At 41.8% G+C, this 8,052-nt stretch overlaps 1 protein-coding gene across 4 annotated transcripts in view; it reads right to left on the reverse strand.

Annotated features, from left to right (window-relative positions):
* Nucleotides 1-8,052, reverse strand: part of Exd2 (exonuclease 3'-5' domain containing 2) — a 55,297-nt gene that overhangs the window by 23,435 nt on the left and 23,810 nt on the right. The gene's annotated exons all lie outside the window — the stretch shown is intronic.

Genomic DNA, 8,052 nt, shown 5'->3' on the forward strand with positions numbered 1-8,052 from the left:
AGTAAGGAGGAAAGGAAGGGAGGGGAAGTGAGGGGAGAGGAGAGGAGGGGAGGGGAGGGAAAGAAAGGAAAGGAAAAAGAGCAAGTGGGCTAAAGGAAAAAGGCTATGGAACTGGGCATAGTGACACATGCCTATGATCCCAGCACTCAGGAGGTGGAGACAGGAGGATCACTATGAATTCGAGACCAGTCTGAGTTACAAAAGTGTGCACAACACTGGCCTGAACTGCACAGTGAGACCTTATCTCAAAAAAGAAAAAGAAAAAAGGAAGAGAAAAGAAACAAGGCTAAGGCATGCCAAATGATAAACACACTTGCATTATCCAGGCTCTCTTATATCCTGCAGTAACTCTTTTGCCTCATCAGCACCGCCTCAAGAACAATTTTTCTAAAGGAAGACATAAAACTGTAAATAAGTGATACAAAGTGGTTTCTCACCATTTTATAGCCTCAAATGTACTTAAATAATACTGACCATAAATTAGGGACCTTCTATCTTAAGAGGTAAAAATTATTCCACATAGTAACTACATATTTGGATCTGGTTCCATTTTTTTAGGGTCATAGGTAATTTTAGAATACTGCTGAAAGCTAAGTGTTATCCATACAAAAATTAACATACAAAGTTTATATATTTTTCAAGAATTAAAATCCCCTAAAGACATCCACAAATCCCAGAAGTATCCAGTAAATCCCAGCCATGTTTCCAGCAGAGGAAACCTTAAGGCAGGAAGATTGCTGCAAAATCAAGGCCAGTCTGGGCTACAACATGAATTCAAGGACAGCCAGAACTGCAGAGTGAGAGCCTGGCTGGGGGGGAAAAAAAGGAAGGAAGGAAGGGAGGGAGGGAAGGAACCTATATTGGTTTATAGGTGAAACAATTTATAGGTTAAGCAATTTGACCAAATATGGTGACATTAAAGGCAAAGCTAGGACTATGACCTAATTTTTGATGGACATGAGTGATTTTTGCATAAGAGAAATTTGGAAATGCCTAGAGAAGTTTCTAACTGTCACAACTACATGAACATAGTGTATTGGCATCTAGTAGGGAGAGGACAGAATGTTACTAAACATCCTCCAGTGTACACAATAGCCCCTTACAAGAGAAAGTCCTCTGCCTAATGTCACAGGGATGTGCGAACTGTGCTCCAGGGCCATGCAGCTCAGCTGTGCTGCCTGCTGGGAGGCAGTGCATGGTGGCAGTGTTGATACCGTCATGGAAGAGATAGTCCCTGCCTAAGGAACTGTGGAGTGGAGGCACAGACACAGCCCTCACACACAAATACAAAAGGCACTGAAAGGAGTGATTCAGAAGGTGTCACGAGTAATCACAAGAGGGATATTTCATAGTTGAACTGATCAAAATCATAGAGAGCAAAAAGTACATCACAGAGGGCCACTGTTAAAATCTGGGAGAGCGTTGGCCCCCAGATTCTACTTCTGCATTGAATAAAACCATGATTTAATTCACAAAAGCCTTGAGAATCTCTTCCCAGGCACTGTGCTACAAATGAGGGTTAGCTCCATACCCTCAAAAGAAAAACTGCTAGTTTGATTTCTACAGTGGCTATTTCTTGTGACTCAGCCAAGCTGAAAAAGATCTGGAAGAAACTTGACTACTGGCAATCTAGCTCAGCAGCACAGCACACACCTGGCAAGTGCAAGGTCCTGAGTTCAATTCCCAGAACCAAAAAAAAAAGAAAAAAGAAACATGACTATGAGTTCTTGTTTTCTAACAACTCATTCTGATGTGGCCAGATCATCTTTTGTCCCTGAGTGAGTAGCTTCCTCTCTCTAACACAAGTTCCTCTCTCAGGCGTCTGAAATGCTTGGTGCCACAAATGCATTTTGGTTTTGGTTTTCTGTTTCAGAATATTTGCATATTCAAGCTATCTTGGAATGGGTGCTAAGTCTAAGCCCAGTACTCACTTACGTTTCACATATACCTTATACACAAAACCTTGAGGGTAATTTTATACAGTATTTTTAGTACACCTATATCTTGGCTGTGATTTGTCACAGGAAATTTTCACATGCGGCATCATAAAAGAGCTCAAAAAGTTTCAGATTGTGGATTTTCAAGTTGGCAATGATCAACCTGTATTTTCTCTATCCAAGAAAAAGCTACAAATCTCTACTTCCAATATGTAACACTGCTAATCTGGCATAAACTAACTTCAAATTCCTAAGGCTCTGCACACCTTTATAGTCAGGCTTCAACATCTAGAGTATATTAAATAGGGATGGTCATGGTGGCAGACGCCTGTAATCCCAGCACTCAGAAGGCCAAGAGAGGAGGATCACTTCAACATCGGGACCAGTGTGAGCTAGAAAGTGAGTTCAAGGCCAGCCTGGACTGCATAGTGAGACCCTGTCTCAAAAAGACAAAAAATACACAAAATAAATAAGGCTAGATCTTTTAATATGCTTCTGAGTTGTACATAAAATCCACAGTGTTGGGCTGGTGAGATGGCTCAGTGGTCTAAAGCACCTACTTAGAACAAGCTTAGCAAAGCACAGGGACCACGGTTCAATCCCCCAGCACCACATGCCAGCCAGCCCCGCCCCCTGGTGGGCTGAGCTGGCCACACACACACACACACACACACACACACAAATAAATAAAATATTTTTTAAAAATCCACAGTATTATAATCAAAGTTTTCTCATTAGAAATCCAAATGTTCGTAACTCATATTGAATATATAACTGGAAGAATAATGTTCTTTAAAAAGAATAAGATAAGGGGCCAGGGAGGTGGCTCAGTGGAATAAGCGCTTCCCTGGCAAGTGCAAGGGCCTGAGTTCAATCCCTGGTTCTGCAAAAATAAATAAATAGCCTCTTTCCGGCTGGAACCATGGAGGTTGCAGAAGAGAAGAAAAAGAAGGTTCCTGCTGTGCCAGAAACCCTTATGAAAAAGCGAAAACATTTCGCAGAGCTAAAGATAAAGCGCCTGAGAAAGAAGTTTGTCCAGAAGACGCTTCGCAAGGCGAGGAGGAAGCTCATCTATGAAAAAGCCAGGCACTATCATAAGGAGTACAGACAGATGTACAGAACTGAGATCCGGATGGCTAGGATGGCGAGAAAAGCTGACAACTTCTATGTCCCTGCAGAGCCCAAACTGGCATTTGTCATCCAGATCAGGGGTATCAAGGGTGTGAGCCCAAGAGCTGGGATTATACACCCATGCCACCTTTGCCAAATCTTCAATGGTACCTTCGTAAAGCTCAACAAGGCTTCAATTAACATGCTGAGAATTGTGGAACCATACATTGCATGGGGGTACCCAAACCTGAAGTCAGTGAACGAACTAATATACAAGCGTGGCTACGGCAAAATCAATAAGAAGCGAATTGCCTTGACAGATAATTCATTGATTGCTCGATCTCTTGGTAAATATGGCATCATCTGCATGGAGGATCTGATTCATGAGATCTATACTGTTGGAAAACGCTTCAAAGAGGCAAATAATTTCCTGTGGCCATTCAAGTTATCATCTCCTCGAGGTGGAATGAAGAAAAAGACCACCCATTTTGTGGAAGGTGGAGATGCGGGAAACAGGGAAGACCAGATCAACAGGCTTATTAGAAGGATGAACTAAGGTATCTACCATGGTGATTTTATGATTTGGTCAGTTAATAAAGTATCTGCTTCCAAATTGAAAAAAAATAAATAAATAAATAAATAAATAAAAATAAATAAATAAATAAAGAATAAGATACCTAGTTTTTATTTCTTTTATTATCCCCTTTTGCTTTCTAATGCCTTTTTGGCTTGAAATCACTGCTACTCATGGAAAACAATGGAACTCTTAGTTTACCAACATTATATTTACCAGAAATAAATGAAACATTTAATTTTTTTTTTTTTTTTTGTATTTTAGGGAAGGGTCTACAGGGTGTTCAGGGTCTCACTATTAGGTCAGGCTTGTAGTGATCCTCCTGGTTACAGTCTCCCAAGAGCTGGGATTATACACCCATGCCACCATGCCCAGTCTCAATTGCCGTCTCAGCATGCCCCAGGGGTGGGGCAGGCACAGCAGGTGCAGGAATCAGGGATCAAACACCCCCCCCACACCTGCTTGCAGGTGCTTTAATCCACTGAGCTATTTCGCAGGTCCTTGAAACATTTAAATTCTATTAGAATTATTTAATTCTGTAGCCTCTGTGTATTTTATTAATCTACATCTATAAATATATACAAATATGTAGCATTTCAAAATAAAAATTATTTTACAATTATGTTGGCACATAACAATAAATGGCCTCACTTACTGCATGTTTCATGTATCCCTGGATACACCAAGAGGCCACCTGGAGGGACCGACTCTTCCATGTATAAGCACACTCTGCAAAGCTCCCATAATAAGGAAACTGCCTAGTGTGGCATTTTTCAGCATGTACTTTTGTCCAAGGGACACATGACTATAAATGTATGATTATTTATAAATCCCATACATGTAGTATTAGTATATTAGTACATTATATACATTATTGTAGAAGTAGTAGTACTCAGGATTGAATTCAGGACCTTGTATGTGCTAAGAATGCCTCCTCCACTAAACTATGACACTCATTTTGCACCGCTGACCTGACCTGTCACACAGTGCATCACCTGAGTAACTGAGGGGATGGGAACTCTCACTCTATCTGGTAGCTCTTCTTGATATAGTCTATTTAATACAGATAGAATCTATTAATACACTAATATAGATAGTCTATTAATACATTATTAAATATACACAGAAGTAACAATTTGAAAGGAATGATGAAATCAACCCTTACTGATGAAACTTCTGTGTTCCAGTGATTCCTTTGGAGGCGCAGGGCTAGAGGTCTTTCTTTCTGGGTGTCAACAGACAATACAATTTAGCATCCATATTCTTAAAACCTGAGAGCAGATCTTTGGCAAGGTCCTTGATGCTTTATCTGTCCCCACAATGGCAGCAGAGAGTAAACAATGGCAAGACCATTTTCTGAACTGGACCAGGTTAACTAATAATCCACACTTGGTCTGTGAAGTTTACAAAGGGGTTAAATTTAGAAGATAGCTTTGACGCCTGCAAGCAGGTGCAGTGGCCAGGCATTTGATCCCCGGCCTGCCTAGCTGGCCCCTCCCCTGGGGTGCACTGAGGCAATTGAGACTGGGCATGATAGCACGCCTGTAATCCCAGCACTTGGTAGGCTATAAACAGGTGGATCACTATGGAGTACCATCTAGTATTGAGACCCTGAACACCCTGTAGACCCTCCCTTAAAATATAATCAATCTCCTCAAAAAAAAAATATATATATATATAATCAATCAATCAATAAATAAATAAAAATAGAAGACAGCTTTGAGACAGGAAGGAGCCTGCACTGTTTAAGAGGCAGAATGAAGAGCCACAGCGGCTGGAGCACCATAGAAGAGGGAAGGAAGAGAGTTAAAAAACAAAATCAGAGACACTGGGAGGAACCAGAGCACACACTAAGTGATTTATTCTAAGCAGTAGAAGAGTTTTTAAGCAGAGAACTGACGTGGTATGATTTTCATTTTTAAAGTATCATTTTGGTTATGGTAGAAAGGAGGACAGCAGGTGCACAAAAGCCAGTACAGGGAGGCCAGCAGGAGGCTACTGCAATGGTCCACAGGAATGCTTCTCCGGCGGGGACTGAAGCAGCAGTACAAGAGACACAGAGAAGCAGAGGGCCCCAAAACATATTTTAGAGATAGCACTGACAATGCTGGCTAAGTGAGAGGAAAGGAATTAACAGCAAGAAATATAGGTGTGAACTTCCAGCAGGCCTGAAGCCTAGACTTGCAGAAGGATGCTTGGAGGGAAAGACTTCACTTAGCTCAGTCTTAGGTATAGCACTTTTTTTATCTTTATTTATTTATTTGGTACAGGGTCTTGCTACGCAGCTCGGACTGATAGTGATCCTCTTGGCTCAGTCTCCCCAGTGCTGGGATTACAAACATGAGCCACCATGCCCAGTCTCAGTGGCCAGCATGGTATGCCCTGGATTCTGGGGCTGGCACAGCATGTGGTAGCAGGGATCAAACCAGGGTCCTTGCACTTGCCAGGCAAGCGTTTAGACCATGGAGCTATCTGCCCAGCCCTTTAGTACATTCTATCCATTATTTGCATCTTAAGCAGGGGAGCATGTAGCTATCTCTAAGAAAGATCAGGCAGGAGTAAGAGAGCCAGAAAAATCTCTAATATCTCCACCTCTCCCTCTGCAGAAGAAAGGCAATGATGGCATCTACAAGATGGCAAGATCCTCATTCTGCACAGATGACCTAACCCTGTTACTATAGCACAGCACCTGAGCAACTGAGGGGATCTGGGAACTCTCACATTATCTGGTAGCAGGCTATGCTACTTCCTGCTGTGCAAAACCACTTCTCTGACTTTTCATATATTCCACCATTAAAGACATTTTTTTTAATTTTATTTATTTATGTGTGTTTGTGTGCGTGTGTGTGCGTGTGTGTGCGTGTGGCCAGCTCAGCCCACCTGGGGGCGGGGCTGGCTGGCATGTGGTGCTGGGAGATTGAACCGCGGTCCCTGTGCTTTTGCTAAGCTTGTTCTAAATAGGTGCTTTAGACCACTGAGCCATCTCACCAGCCCATTAAAGACATTTAACATAAGATAACTGCCTAATTATGCCTATTGCTCAACTGTGTTGAATACCACATTGTATTAAATAGACCATAACTGCCTATTTATGTCTGAGGCTTGCTCCCTGATTTTAATCTTAAAGGGAGAGAAAACTAGGTACAACACAGGTTTGGGAGGAAAAATCAAGAGTTCTATTAGGAGCAGATTAAATTTAAGATGAGTATTAAGACATTCAAAGGCAGATGTCAAGGAGACAGGTGGACATAAAAGGCTGCTAATTTTGAGAGGAATCAGCATCAACACAGCTGAAGCTATAAAATTAGATGAGATCATTAAATAAAGAGTATAGATTAAATGGCATATAGTAGTGGCCTCTGACTTCATCTGGTTATATATATGCTTTTTTTGGTTTCCACATACTTAAAAACTTGAATTTTTTAATTTTAATTTTATTTGTTTTTGCAGACAGGGTGTCACTATGTAGTTCAGGCTGGCCTTGAACTAACCATGTGGCCCAGGCTGACCTCAAGCTCATGGTGATCCTGCTGCCTCAGCCTCCAGAGCGCTGGGATTATAGGCATGTATCCTCATGCCCAGCTCTAATTTTAATTTTTAAACTAGTGAAAGAGGAGGAGGGAGGGAAAAGAGAAGAAAAGGGAGAGAGAAGGAATGAGACAGGAGACAGGAATGTATGAGAGCATAAAAACCAAGAAATGAATGCCTTGTGTAATGTACACTGGATTAGAAAAAAAGAAAGCCATCAACTCAATCAGTGTAGTAGCATGGAAGGAAATCACACTAAAGTGGGTAAATAATAAATGCAGACCAGGAAATTATATTCAAGGCAGAAGGAAGGAAATAACTGAGCAAAAGATCAATGAAATAGAAGATATGCAATAAAATAAAGACCAGGGCTGGCAAGATAGCTCAGTGGTCTAAAGCACCTGCTTAGGTAAGTTTAGGAGTAAGCACAGGGTTCAATCCCCGGCACCACATGCTATGCCAGCCCCACCAAGGGCAGGCTGAGCCAGCCACAAAAAAATAAAATAAATATAAATAAAGACCAGCCAAGGGTGGTGGCCCATGCCTGTGATCCTAGCACATGGGAGGCTGAGGCAGGAAGATTATTGTAAGTTCAAGGCCAGCCTGGGTAAATAGCAAGACCCTACCTCCAAAAAAAGGAGGGCCAACAAAGCCAAAAGTTGGTTTTGAAGAAGTCTAATAAATTTGATGTGGGCAAGGTGACACAACACCTATAATTCCAGCACTCTATATATCTGAAGATAAGTTTGAGACCAGTCTGGGCAACTTAGTGACTCAATGAGATCTTGTCTCAAAATTAAAAATTAGGGGCTGGAGAGATGGCTCAGTGGTCTAAAGCACCTACTTAGAACAAGCTTAGCAAAGCATCAGGGACCGCGGTTCAATCCCCCAGCACCACATGCC

Source organism: Octodon degus, unplaced genomic scaffold (assembly GCF_000260255.1).
Source record: "Octodon degus isolate 3935 unplaced genomic scaffold, OctDeg1.0 scaffold00007, whole genome shotgun sequence".
Classification (NCBI taxonomy): Eukaryota; Metazoa; Chordata; class Mammalia; order Rodentia; family Octodontidae; genus Octodon; species Octodon degus.